This window comes from Hippoglossus hippoglossus, chromosome 3, assembly GCF_009819705.1.
Source record: "Hippoglossus hippoglossus isolate fHipHip1 chromosome 3, fHipHip1.pri, whole genome shotgun sequence".
NCBI lineage: Eukaryota > Metazoa > Chordata > Actinopteri > Pleuronectiformes > Pleuronectidae > Hippoglossus > Hippoglossus hippoglossus.
In genome coordinates, this window is record NC_047153.1 from 14,529,141 (window position 1) to 14,544,038 (window position 14,898).

At 41.5% G+C, this 14,898-nt stretch overlaps 1 non-coding gene across 1 annotated transcript; it reads right to left on the bottom strand.

The window, feature by feature from the left end:
• Positions 1–14,250: 14,250 nt before the first annotated feature.
• trnai-aau lies at positions 14,251–14,324 on the bottom strand. The gene has a single exon. It is a non-coding gene; the product is annotated as a tRNA-Ile (tRNA).
• Between the last annotated feature and the right edge of the window lie 574 nt (positions 14,325–14,898).

Below are 14,898 nucleotides of genomic sequence, written 5' to 3' on the forward strand. Positions count from 1 at the left end.
AAACAATCAGAATTGTGTTTATTGAGCGAGATGCTGCTCTAACAGAAAACAGAGCACTCAGTCTTCTGCAGGGCTGCTTCAGGAGACTGTTTTCTTCATAATAAACCAGGGTCTGTGACTGTCTGGCTTTTGGTGGAGAGAGATGCAACTGAATGGAGGAGACAAGACAACAGCGTTTTGAGTCACTGGGGCAATTTTCATCAGGGCCTGCTGCTGCAGTGAAAGGAGACACTAAGCCGAGCTGGAAAAAAGATGATGATATTCTATTGATGATCACGGACCACAGAGCAGTGGTAAATGACGCACATTCTTTGTGACGTAAATCTGTTGCTGTCCCGTTGAGGAGACTCAGCCTCCCTCATCACCTAATCCCTGAATTTAAAGGTAAAGACTTGATTACAGGTTAGAGGTTAGAGGTCAGAGGTCGATGTAATATCAACTGAAGTGATGTAAACATGACTCTGGGGACTTGTGTCAGTGTGGGGACTGATCGTGTGGTCCTCAGAAGGTCCCCTGTCCCGAAATGTGAAGTCGTTGCCCTGACTTCAGTGTGTTGTGAAGTCGCAATGCTTTCTAATATTTGCATAATAATGAAGAAAAAGGATCAGGAGTGACAGGCATGTACATTTAAAATGCACATTAATAATAAAAATGTCTGTATTGGCGAAAAAAGTGTTGTCAGGCGCTTGTAATAGATGGACGTGCAGCTTGCAAATCACAATAGAGTAAAATTTGACAAGCTCGCATTAGAAGCGATTATATAAAGCTGATTATGAAATTATGTTAATTGGTTTATAAGTGATGTCAGCAAGTTTTCAGATTTTTCAGAATATTCCCACAACACTTGAATGCACAATTAATCGAGGTTCCCATGGGTAGAGGTTTCTTTTTAAGGGTTGACACTTTAGGTTGGGTTTAGGGACTTGAGAATGCATTGCGTCAGTGTGTCCACCCGGTAGACAGTGAATCGGGTGTGTCCTTGAAGCACTTGGTTTTATTCCTCCTCATAATTGTTTCCATAACAGTTGCTGAGGTATGAGCAAGCATTAAAACTGTGGTTGAAGGAAATATAAAAAGATAATAATAATAATGAGATCTAAGGCAACAGTTTGAGAACAACGTAAATGATATGTCATCAAATACAAATGGCCATAAACACAGTCATAAAACAAACAATTACAATCAAGGACATTATTCATTCTGACCTCACTGCTCATAAACTGCACAGAAACCTGATCAAATTGATTAAATTATATAGTGATTCAAGGCCAATGCATGAGTCACCACTATTTCATAATTCTAGGTGTGTTTATGTTGGGAGCAGTGAATTTTATTGTATGATGATATCCCCGACAAAACCATATCGGACGCACACGTTGCAGAAGACCCAGCGCTTTAGCCTTTGAGCTCTAAACCAATGCTTGTTTAGCACAGCTCAGCATAAACTTGCCACTGCTGTGTTGACCTGCATGGTTTGTTTGGCAGAGGGAATTCTGGGAAGAAAAAAACCAAAACAGTTCAGACACAGCGAGGTGACGTGAGGATGCGAGAACAGCTGTGTTTATGTGGACGAGGCAAAAATGTGTGTTGAGTTTCTGGCCTGTAAACCCTCGAAGAACACAACGGTGCTTCATTTTAGCCAGACGTGTTGCTCCACTTGTGAATGAGTTGCACATACAAAGTTGGGTGATACACATATACACACTGGAGATGTGTGATGCCATCAAACAAGTGGAGACTGGATGAGAGGCGGCGGACGGAGTTGTTGGCCACCATGATGCCCAGAGAGCACCTGCTTACACAGACACACAGACTCTCTCCAGTGAGACCAAACCTCAACACAACGCCCTCACAATTTGGGTTTTTCCACTGCAGAGAGGTGACACGGGATGAAGCCTCCGGTTTGTTTCCTTTTCTGTTTCACATGGGTCAGCACTCACTTGAAAGTCTTTGCAAAAGGTCATAATCAGCAGCACATTAAGGTGAGGCGGTCCAGAGAAGGGTCTCTCCTCCTCTTGTGTGGTTGAGCCTGGCCAGGACAGGTCGTATCCTGGAATTAAGGGTTGCAAAGACCCTATGTAGGGTAACCTGGGATCAAAGCATAGTATAGATGGTGCATGGATAGATGGAAAGACCCTATGTGTAGAGGGGCCCAGTTAGGGGCAGTGTAGTCGTACGACGTTTTCAGACATGACCTGTGCATGAAGTTCGGAGAATTGGATCCAGACTTTATCCGGAGTTTGTCTTTCACACACACACACAAGGCAGCGGGAGGTTCTTTGCACAGATGTGTTCAAAAACATCCAAATCCTTATTCAGGTGAGGGGTGGTGCAGCCAGGTACAGCTGGCAGAGGCAGGAAGTAACGTGTTAGCTCCTCTCATGTGTTTTTGTTTACAACACACCGACACCAAACTCTCTTGAAATCTTCGTCAGTGTCTTCTATGTGTGTGGCACCAATTTTTCACCGGGAGATGTTTGTTTTCTATATTTTTGCGTCTGTTGCGTGTTAGAAGTGTCATCAACATTTCACCATGACAGCTGTGGCGACGGTGTGTGATTGGTGTGTGACAGAAAATGCACTGTATCGTATTGTCGTGTGAATGTGTGAGTGTGACTTGTACTGCTAAGGGCTTTGAGTGGTCGATAAGAGTAAAAAGTGCTGTATAAAAGCAAACCATTTCCATTTAGTCTTTAAAAGTGTCTCTTTGCATTAAATAAAAGCTTAAGTTCACAGCTGTTATTTCGCTCAAACACAATTTGCGATTTAGAAACAAAAAGTGGCCACAACCAAACCAAACTAAAGCAAATCACAATTTGCACATCTAAAAATAAGGTCAATCTAAGTGACTGTAGATATGCAGCCATATTAAAAGGAGACTAGCACAACTTCTGGAATCAAATTAGGACACGTACGTAGCTCTCGGCCATGAACCCAAGCAGTGCACCAATCACGTCTCTGCTTGGCAGAGTGGACAGGTGTTGCTCATTATGCAGCAAACCAGTAGGAACATTCTCACAGGCAATAGAGCGGAGGAGCAGACCCACAAACCACACACGCTCATACATCCTTTGACAGAAGCACACTATGAGACAAACTATTTCTGTACAATAAATAGTGCAATTAAGGACACAGGATGTGTCCTTTGGTGCGTTAAGTCTTCCAGTAGTTTTCACCAAATCAAACTGTCACAAGAATTTATATCATGGTTTAAGAAGGCATTCACTCTGGTCACTGGTGGGGGATTTCTTAAATGTCAGATATGACAGACTAAGTACTATTAAAATCTTGTGGTCGGGGCTCATCAGGAACACAGCTGGAGTTGAAGAAGCAGCTGAGTTTTTGGTCTCAGACTGAAACTGAGTATTAAAAGTCTATGGAAAGATAAACAAAAAAGGAACGGTTCACTAACAGTTGTCCTTTAAGCACATTTTTTAAAAGTTTTTGCTACTCAGTTTAGGAAATATGAGTGAGGATCATTGATAGCGCTCATAAAATTTGCTATTCATGTTCAAAAATTACATCGCATAACTATTAAAGGACCAGTATATAAGATTTTAGTGGTAAGGTTTCAGATTGCACCCAACTGAATACCCATCTCCCTCACCCTTCATTTTTTAAGTGCATACAATTTAAGGTGTGTTACGTCTAGGAGCAGGTGAGGACCCAAATGAAGAGCGACACAATGACAGATCCAATGAAAGTGTCTTCATTTTGACTCACAGGTTAGGTGAAGAGGTAGGTATTTGATTCGGGGAAGGTGGTGGAAAAAACAGAGGCAAAAAGCAAAGTCAAAAACTCACAGGGAAATAAATTCACAGGAAGAACCACTGAGAAGACTGTTAGTATGTAGGGAAAAAAACAATTGTATAACTATTAAAGGACCAGTGTATAAGGTTTTAGTGGCACCTAGTGGTGAGGATACAGATTACCCTTTCCCTCACCCTTCACTTTCCAAGTGTACAGAACCTATAGGGGCCTTGGGGTAAAGTTAAAACAGTGCAACATGGTGGCCTTTGTGGGAAGAGGACCTGCTTCCAACTTAAATATAATAAGCTCATTCTAAGCTAACAAAAAATATTAGTTCCAGATGATTATACACTAAGAAAAACATAATTATGAATATTAAATTCAATTTCTGTCAATAAATACCACTAAATCCTACACTTGGTTCCTCTAAGCCACAGTCAAACAATTTCAACATATCTTACATCTGTCTCAACTGTGATAACTCTGTCCTTAAACAAACCTACACATGGTATTATCCGATTACAAAACACACCTTCACTCAACACTTGCCAATGGCAACACCAGACGTTAACACATAATTCTTGGACACTCAACAAGGAAAATAGAAGGAAAACAGGGCATTATTAGCTCCAGCTCTCTTCTCACCTTAACCCTGTCTGGAACTTTTTCAAACTTGGAGCGACACCTGACCAAGATCTGAAAACGTGTCTGACCTTTTGCAGGTGGGTGAGTTTTCTAATCACGCAAATGATACAAAAAAACAATTCATATTCCTAAGAGACATCTGTTTGGGCTCATTAGATTAAATCAGTGGTAATAGTAGTCATAGGAATATACAAGATTTAACAATTTGGTATAGATTGTGTTACAGATGTCTGTACATCATCTGTCTTTTTCAAGTCGGTCCAAACAGAACTTCACTTGACATCTAGTCTCCAGTGTGGAAGAAAACTTTCCACGTAGCCGAATTTTAAATGTCAATCAGATGTTTTTCCACGTGGACGTCAAGGCTCGGGACCATCCAGGAGCTTAGGCTGTCAGAATGAGTCATATTCCAGCTCTTCATCTTCAAACACATTTTAAGGTTGTGTGTTTATGTGGTGAAACCATTTTTGTTTTATGACTACTGTATTTGGATTGGATGTATTATTCCGTTTTAATTCTTTTTTAATTCCATTCAGGGATTTAACTGTGTTTCTGATTTTTCTTGACCTTTAGCTTGTTATCAACGTCTCAGGCTGCAGCAGAACCTGGATTAGCTGAAGGAAATATGAAGTGGTGGGAGTACTAGCTGTAGTGGGAGCAGAAACAGTTGTAGTGGTCTTTTAAAGAGTGCAGAGTAGAACAGAGCAGATATGCAGTATCACTTCATTTATGCTTGGCAGAAAAATAAAAGCACGTTTTGGTGGCTGATAAAGCCACTTGTTATCTGGAATGAGCAAACTCACACAAAACTGTTTACCACCTCCATCGCTGAGTTACATAATCGCTTCAGAGACTCATTAATTCTAAATGGGGGGATGATGATAGATGGTACTGTGATAGAGCACATCCAGAACACCGAAATCCACAAAAGCACCGGAGCTGCCGGGGCTAAATGGAAGTTATGCTGTTTTTCTGGGAAAGACTGCAGAGCAATGGAAAGATGAACGCAGGAATAATATGACGGACAAAAAAAAAAAAAACTGGGACATGGTGGGATGACACAAGCAGAAAAATGTGTTCATCGTGTGTATGAGACGATTTGAACGTTTAAACGATCCCTTTCCACTACATTTAGCCAGAGGTTCACACAAATGGCAAAATTCTGTCAAAAATAATTTTGGAACCTTTTTGTAAGAATCTGATTCTTGTCAAGTTCATCAAGGTGTAGAGAAAGTGACAGTGGTGATTTCATTCAACAAAATGATACCACAAAGAGTTTGGAAATATCCAAACAGAAAAAAACAACTGGTATCTGTTGTCAGGCGGTTTTGGCTGTGGAGCATAGACTGTATATAGAGATGGATGACATGACTGTTCCTCAAAAATGAAGCCAAAGTGTCTCAATTGCAACCTGGAGGCTTGATGCACTATGGGTCATAATTCCAGCCTCCATGTTAGTGGATGGGAAATGGACCAAACTAAAATCTCACAGTATACACCAAATACATTCTTTTTCTCAAAGATGTTTTCTCTCACTTTAGGTCGTTCTTATCACACTGATGTATGTTCAAATCCACATTTTTTTGAGTCACGATTGGTCGAGCATTGTGTATCGATGGGACCTCACTGCTGTGGCTCCATCCCACAATTGCTACTACGCAGACTCGGCTGCAAATGTACAAGGTGGTAGAATTTGTATCTGGGATATTTCAGCTTCACTTCTGGAAAGTGGGTGGAAGTGACATTAGATTGTACATTTATATAGTCTATGCACTGGAGGTAGAGCTGGGACACTTCGATGGCGAGACCCTGAACAGTGTCACCAGTGCAGCTGAATCAAACAACCATACACGCTCACATTCACTCCTACGGTCAATTTAAAATTTTCATCAACCAAACCCCAATCTCCATGTATTAGGACTGTGGGAGAAAACCCACCCACACAGGGAAAACATACAAAATCCATACAAAGACCCCGGCCGAACCAGAATTCAATCTGCCCAGAGTTACGTGTAACCTGAGAATTATTCCTGTATCAGAAACAGTGAGTACTCTTGGTCACCTGTCAAATATGGTGGAACATTTGCTGAAGAATGCAGCGATCTGGATGGAGTCCTCCGCTGTGACGGGAGTGTTTTGAGACCTTGAAGCTCGTCAGTCAGACACAACTCGCGAGTTCCAAGAAAGCATCCAGGCTGAGGCAGCATATGTTGGTCCTCTTGAAATTGATGTGCGTCAGCAGGCCAGCCGTCAGGATGGCTTCACGCTCATGTCAGCACTCTGATCTCCTGTTACTCCTCACTACTCACTCCAAAGAGACAACACCACAATGAACAAGTTGGTTAGCTCAGACGTCAAAGTCCAACCACCACTCCCAAAACATAATTTACGGTTCTCGGAGGGAGAGAAAGAAGGTTTTTTTTGTCTTTACTCTTCCCTTCTTATAGCCTGGTTGTCTGAATCTGATTTCAAATATAACTACACTTGTAAATACAGCCGTCCACCCACTATCATAATTAGTGAGTATAAATTACACAAGGAAAAAAGAAACCCTTCTGGTTTGTGTTTTAAACCATGATAACATATTGGATGACTTAACTAGAAACAGTGTGTGTCAAATAAAGTGCAGATAGAGCTAGAGAAACATTCCTTTAGAGTGAAGGCTGTTCGTACAAAATCGTGCGTAATTACACACACAAAAGCAAACAAGACATACATCCATTACAGCTGTCTGAACTGTATGTGTAAGCTACACGTAAGCCACTATCAGCCTTTAATGGGACAACTGACTGTTACATTATTTGACAAGGGCTCACAAGCTCTGGAGTCTTTCACAGTTTATGTATAAAGAGATAAAATGTGGGAATCGTCAAATAAATTGTTAATAAAATTGAGAGTATTGTCTTTACAGCTCCCACAAGTCAGCTGTTCTAACCCTTACGGGAAAAAGGTCACCAACAAGTCTAGAAATCCCAGTTCTGTCTGGGAACCAAAACCTTTCCCAGAGCCCCTGCAGTACCATGGTGCAGGAGGCAGCTAGCAAGTCAAGTATAGTCTGGTAAAATAAACTCATGACCCCAAGCTGGGGCAGCGCAGGGCGGCCCAGGCTGACATTTGTCTTGGCATGAGTAGCGAGTGCCAACGTGTAGTGCAGATAGACCAATGACATCAGTGAAATGGGAAAAGTGGCCTCACGGGTATTCATTGAGATGCTGATTCAATGTGGCTCTATGAGAAGCTATATCATGATATAGAACTGGTCATTTGTCTTATATATAATGTAAAGCAGCTGTGGAGGATTTGTGTGAATGGACCTTTACAACTCTGTCATAACCGACTGACTCTATCAGCAAATGTTTCTAATTATCACTAGCTCTGCTACTGGAAATACAAAACTTATATAAAAAATACAAAAATATATAAAGCAGGTGCTGAGGAAAATATCAGCATAAATCAAAACAATAAACTCAACTGGAACAAACAGCCCAATAAAAAGACTGTTTATTCTGACCACAAATTGATGAGTGTTGTTGGATGACTCTGCTTTTAATCATTTTCATCCCGAACCATAAGTCAAACTCAGTCTGATGAAGAGCAGTCATTTCTCAGTCACTCAATGACAAGTAATAACATTTTCTTGCATGGCTGTGTTTTTCTATTTATGCTATAAAGATGTAAAAACACCTGAATTAGATATGCACTGAAAAAAGGTTCTGTAATTGAAATATGTTAATTTAATTCATTCTGTATAGCCTGCTTCAAAGGCACATATATTTTTATTACCTCCAGATTATGTTTTCACCCCTGCCTATCTTTGGTTGGTTGGTTGGTTGGTTGGTTGGTTGGTTGGTTGGTTGGTTGGCAGCAGGATTACTGAACGGTTGGTTGGTTGGTTGGTTGGCAGTAGGATTTCTGAACAGTTGGTTGGTTGGTTGATTACTGAACGAATTTCCCAGAAATTTGGTGATAGGTTGTGACATGGACAAAGAAAAAAACCATTCAATTTTGGGTTGGGGTTAATTCTGAGTCCGAGCTGTGAGAGGTCAGATTTCAGTGAGAGCAGGGCAGGTAAGTGCGGTTCTGATTTGAATCCAGGATCAAAGTCAAATGTTGAACGAGGAACCAAAGGGCTCAGACAGGGAGTCAGTCGAGCAGAGACTAAGAACAGGCAGACTAAATATTACAAGATAAAAAAGGCTGAGCGGCTGTGGCGTTCCTACCACTGTGGGTGACTGTACGGTCAGTCAGAGTCTGGTGGGATGAAGTGAGGTAAAATAAGAACTGCAGCAGGATTATTGAGTTTATTAGAGAATGAATCTGAGGCGCACAGATGAAGTCTGGAAACTACGCCCAACCACACACACCCAACACACACACACACACACACACACACACACACACACACACACACACACACACACACACACACACACACACACACACACACACACACACACACATGCGCCCACACACTTGCGAAAAACCTAAACATAAGGTGGACAAAAATCCTAATATGCTTCTGGAAACATCTACTGTATTCTCTGTATACCTGGAAGATATATCAATCAATATCACACTTTTGTCATAAATCTGTGAACGGCCTGTTATAACAGGTATGTCAGTCATTACATAAGTGGACGTAAGGCATCAAGAGTTACCATTACAATGGTGTCTGCGCACCCAGCACCATCTCTGAAGAAAGAGCCATCCATTCATTGTAAATGTTTAAAACATTAACTCTGTCTCAGCTCCTCTCACCTCTTCACCTTGTATCAAACTTCACAATTTAATAACGTGCAAAACAGTGGAGAGCTCAAAGTTGGTTTTTCGAAAGAGACTGATGAGAATCTGCACAGTCCATTATTTTGATGGAAGTCTAACAAGTTCGAGCCAAATCTGGAGTGGAAACTTGGTCTGAATTTATGACCAGATTTAAAATAATAACACGGACCTCCATAGACCCATTGCAGGAGGTTAGATCAGCGTACTGTATGCACAAGACATTACACTATCTGTTATATACTGTAAAATGGTCATAATTCAAAATTGTGTGATGGATGCATCACATCTGTGCTGTGTGCTCCAAAGTGCCAACAATTAATGGCCACGTCTTTTAATTGAGATTAGCGGTTACAGGTAGAGAATCCCTTTTTCTCCGAACTGGGAAAGGTCACATGATTTGTGGGGCCAGTTTCCATACCTGGTGGAGCCAGAGCTACTGTAGCTCTTCATTTTCAAAGGCTTTTTGTCTTCCACTCTTGAAAACAACTTGGCAGAGACGAAGGCGATTTATGACCTCTTGCTGGTTCCAACACATATTGTACGCTGCAGTGTGTGACACTCTGAGTGGGAGGTGGTGAAGCAAAACAAAATCACTCAATGTGTTCACTGACAACATGCTGCAGGGACATGTGGAAAAAATGACCTTTTAATGTTAAAGTCAAAGAAATGTATTATTCTACTTCATATGCTACTTTCTGAAATATGTCTTCAATCTATTTCTTTCTCTTTTTATCAACATTTCTGTCCTATATTGTTTTTTTATATATTCACAGGAATATTGTCACGGCAGTACAATACTCTTTGGTTTAATTTTGTTATTCTACTATTTTTACTTAAGAATCAATAAGAAATAACTAGTAGTTGTTTTAATTACGTCCCTGTTGTGTTGTTTTTAATGTATTTATTCGATGAAAAAGAAGACAGACGCAAAGCGCAAAAAACAAATATAATATATCAAGTTAAACTAATTCCAGCCTTTATCTCAGGGAGCAGGTTTTTCTCATATGTGTTATATCCTTAGATACGCCCCGTTATCTGTCTGCTATTAATACCTCAACACTATCATGCAGCTGCAGAATATTATCACTTTATAAATTCTACGTTCAGAATGTCAGTGATTTTTCATAAAGGCATTTTTCCCATTTAAATCGTGCACCACCATGGCTATATCCAGCCTCACTTCTTTAGTGGCTGAGGGTAGAAATGTTTGTGCTTTGTTTTGATCATCGCTGTCAAGACTTCAGCCTGAGTGGACAAACTAAGAGCCCCATAGAAGGCCGGGGTCAGTTTCATCTAAACTCTAAGAGCCTCTCACAGAGACCAAACTTTAACAAAGTAGAGCTTTGCCAAGGCTGTTTATTCTTTCTTTCTTCTGTGGCTCAGAGCTATTTAAACAGATACTAACGCTTGTCCCTCAAGCCTTGTTTACTTTCAGCTCGTTTCACTACTTCAGTCAGAACAAAGTGATGACAAACTCCTCTGCCACACATTGGATTCAGATGTTCACCCAGCAGGGCAATGACGGGCAGAGGGCACAAAAGAAGCAGTCAACCATTTGGCAGTATGTGATTAGGCGTCGGCCCCGCCGTTTGATGCTGGAGAACAAACGGGTCTATGAGTGTCCTCTTTGTTATAACGTCTATAACAAGGTTCTCTATATTTAGACGGCTTTTCTGACAGCAGGTTTATGTAACAGTGTCTCACTGTTTCATGTACCCGACATTTGGCTAATACCGGACTGATGGTAATCTTTTGAGGGAAGAAGCAGATGAATCATTCTCATCATTTGTTGTGAAAAGAAATGGGGGGAAAAAATGTGAGCTTCCAGGTTCTCATTCTGTTCCCAGGAAAAACTGAATGAATGCAGCTTCTGTTTTATTATTTAGTGGTCGTCCCCTGATTTTTCCGATAATGCCGCTGTGAAGTTGACATTTTTTGTTTGTTGTAAAACAAAAAACACTATTATCCGGGCTGACCTTTGTGCAGATGCTCATGGTGCCCAGAGGATAAATCATAGCCACATTTCATGTCTCTGGATTTTTCATCTTGGTCACAACAGGTACAACATTTTTTGACCACTGAATGGATGTCCATGACAATTAAGCACTGCACTGCAAATTAAGAAAACACATGCAAATAGAAAAAAACACGTGCAAATGAACAAAACAACTTCATCAATTTGACGACAAGTGCGTTGCAAAAAGTAAAAACACGTGCAAATACAGAAACGCGCTGCAAATTTCTAAAATGACAACGGAATTGTTTCCAGGGGACCCCAAAAAGTGATGAACCTGGCTGTAGTTCAATACCTAATTTGCAGTGCGTTGAGCTCTCTCGGCAACCGTGCATACACAGGAAGGTAGTCAGCGATTCAAAAGTTACAGGAAATCCACAGGCAAAAACAACAAAATCTAAACTTACAGGGTTTTCGGTGGAAACCAAAACAGGCGGTGTTCATACACAGGAAGGCAACACGAGGAATGAATGAGTGTTGATGAGACGCAGGTGAGTGCATAGGTAAGAAACTGAATAATGGGAAGGAAGTGAAGCTGGAGTCCATGAGCAGAGTGCATGACAAACAAAATAAAACAGGAAGTGAGAGTTTAGTCCGGGCAGGTCGCCACATCCACTTCCTCCCATCAGCTCGCTTCTCAAAGCTACGTGCCCAAAACAGAAAAACGTGCACTGATAGACGCCAACTCAGGCAGGTCAGTTAGTCACAGGACTTTATTTATCGATATCTGTCAGGACGTGAAGAAGAAGTGTTTCAGAACCCAATGACCAAACCCACCTTTAACATTGTGATTGACAGCATGTCAGCGTTTCAATGTTGTGTGTTTATATGTTGCTCTATTGTTGTCCGTTGGTCCATGAGATACATCATTTTTTTCAATCCAATACTTTCTAAGATGAATAACGACAAATAAAGGTGTATTGGACTTGATGCATTTAATTCTGTGTGTCGTGGTACAGGACCACAGTTCATGCCTTTAAAACACTGAAGAGTAAAGTTTCATTCATAATCTTGAGCTTTGAATCAGTTCATGCGCAAAGTAAAATGCAGAAAAAGTTAAATCCCTTCGATCGGGTCCAGAATCCGTGATCTAGTTATGAAAACCTGCAGTAAACACAGCATCTGTCCAAAGATTATTCACTGAGGACCTTCTGTTGGAAGAGAGTTTAGTTTTTTTTAGTCACCTCATCATTTTAAAATGACTTGTTCTTAATCATCATCGATATAAATAAATCCGTCCTTGAATAGGGGATAAACTGGTGTATGTGTTCAGAACAACATGGATTGTGGTTTATACCACAAAAACACTGACTGCCGAATGAGCCATACGTGAATATGTCTGATCAATGTGCTCTGACTCTTCAGCTAAACTCTTCCCAGAACCGACATGCGTCACGAGGGAGAAAGAAAAACTGTGTGTGAGGCTGACAGCAGAGAGATCCTTCAGGTCTCATCGTTTCAGACAGTTGCATGGAGCCTATAGATCTATCCAGGCTGTGTAAGTGTTCCAGTTATCAGTGGTTGACGCAGCATCAGCACAGATTCCTCATCATCTCTCTGCCAAACAGCTTTTGTTCTCTCGCCTGGGGGTTTTCTCCTCCTTAGCCAGAAGTCAAAGGGATTCACTGCAGTGACTCTCCTGAGGACAGAGAAAAAGACAAAGAGGTCCCTGCTATGTGGAAAGAGAGAGCGGTAATAGAGAAGCCTGGTATTCACTGTGATCATCATAATGTGGCAGACGCTGAGGAGGAGACTGTACGAAAACATATTCTGTCTGAAAAGTGAAAATGATGTAACGTTTTAACAGCAAAAATGGGAGTTCGGGGAGCTGCAGTAACCGCTGTTTGCACTTTAACCTTAAGATAAAGCATTTATCGAGAGAAATTACGCTAAAAGACATTTTTCACTTTGACTCAGACGACTTTCCTCCTTTCGATTCATAACACATTCCACATGTTCCCTTCAGATTGATGGATTTAGTAAAGGCTACAAATCTCACCAGGTCTTTAAGAAAAACACGCAGGTCTGACACAATCTGTCGTAATGAGCACACCTCCTGTTCTTTTATTTTGGAAGATGTGCTGCACTGTGAGGCCTCTCTGACCAAAACAATATCATCACAACCCTTTATTACTCTGGACTCCATTACTTATTATCTGAGATTCTACCTGGAGGTCTTAGCTGGAGAATATGAACTCTTCTGCAATAAGCTCTCGTGCGCCCTTCCAAAACCCCATTAATACAATTCAGAATATTACATTTTGGTAATAATACAGTTTGCACAGCCACACACGTGGCTCTCCCAGTACAACCACCCACAACTGCACATGAGAGCACAGAGCGGGCCTCACGGAGGGTTCGAACTTGAACAATGGAAACGTTCACCACATTATGATTTCATCCATTACATGCAAATTACACTCATTTAAGTCTGGTTTTTAATATTTGAAAGCACTAAATATGGCTGCTACTTTTTTGAGAGCCATCACTCACCAATGTCTGCCAGACCAAAGCCTTTTTCATACATGAACTCAGGAGGATGTCCACACGATTGGGTCTGGACTGAAGTGTTCACCTTTCACATCTGGTCCACATCTGGTCCACTCAGCAGGAGATTCTTCGCTCAGACGGGTTCACACTAACATCAGAACATCTCCGAGCGTTCAGGTGAGAGGTGACACAACAGGTGGCTGAGACATAAGGTAGTAATTCCACTGCGGAGATCACATGTTTTTGTTTAAAGCACATTGAATCTCCTATTCTCCCAATAGGAGAATGTGTATGGGTGTTTTCTCCAGGTACTCCGGCTTACTCCCACACTCCATCTAAGATTCAAGATTCCTTTAATGGTCCCACACACATGCACAGACACACTACATGCTTTTGACCCATCCATGTGAACACAGCAGGACACAACACAACACGGCAGCCATGGGGAGCAGATGTTGGAATAAGGTCAGGGGCACTTAGACAGTGGGGTAGGGAGAGTCCTCTTGGATGTTTTTGTCAGTCCGTGGCCTCGAACCAGTGACCTTTCACACTGATGTCCGAAAAGTTAGTGGCCAGTACGGGGATCGAACCCGCGACCTTGGCGTTATTAGCACCACGCTCTAACCAACTGAGCTAACCGGCCATGAGAAGTGGTGAGCCAACATATCTCTCTATGTTGGCCCACATATCTCACCCTATGTCAGCTGGGGTTGGCTTCAGCTCCCCTTAATAGACTTTAATGACAGTAGAAAGAAAACAAAACAGACATTACCACTATTCCCATTTAAGTCATAAAGCCAATCATCATACAATCTGTTTTGCAAAGCGCATTTGAGGACAAGAAAAGTGAAAACTGGACTGAGCCCCACGGTCTTTTCTCTGAGCAGAGGATTTACAGTGCGAGTACATTTTCATTTTATCTCCATTGACGATGGGAGTAAAATAGTCATCACATGAGCCGGCTGCAGCTGTTTATCAGTGGGACGGCCTGCGCCCCGTCCAACCTGGGATCAACATCTGCCTCGCATAAAAGAACCTGAGGTTTGAAGAGTTATTAGTGCTCACACACTTTCTCTTCCCTCCCTGCCAGTCATCTTTCCGCTTCCCACTTCTCTACACCGTTTGTGTAGATTGGGAATTCATTACTGGAATATATATGAGTGAACTTGTCCCAGAAATGGTGTATTACATGGTGATGAAATTTTCGCCAAGTCCAA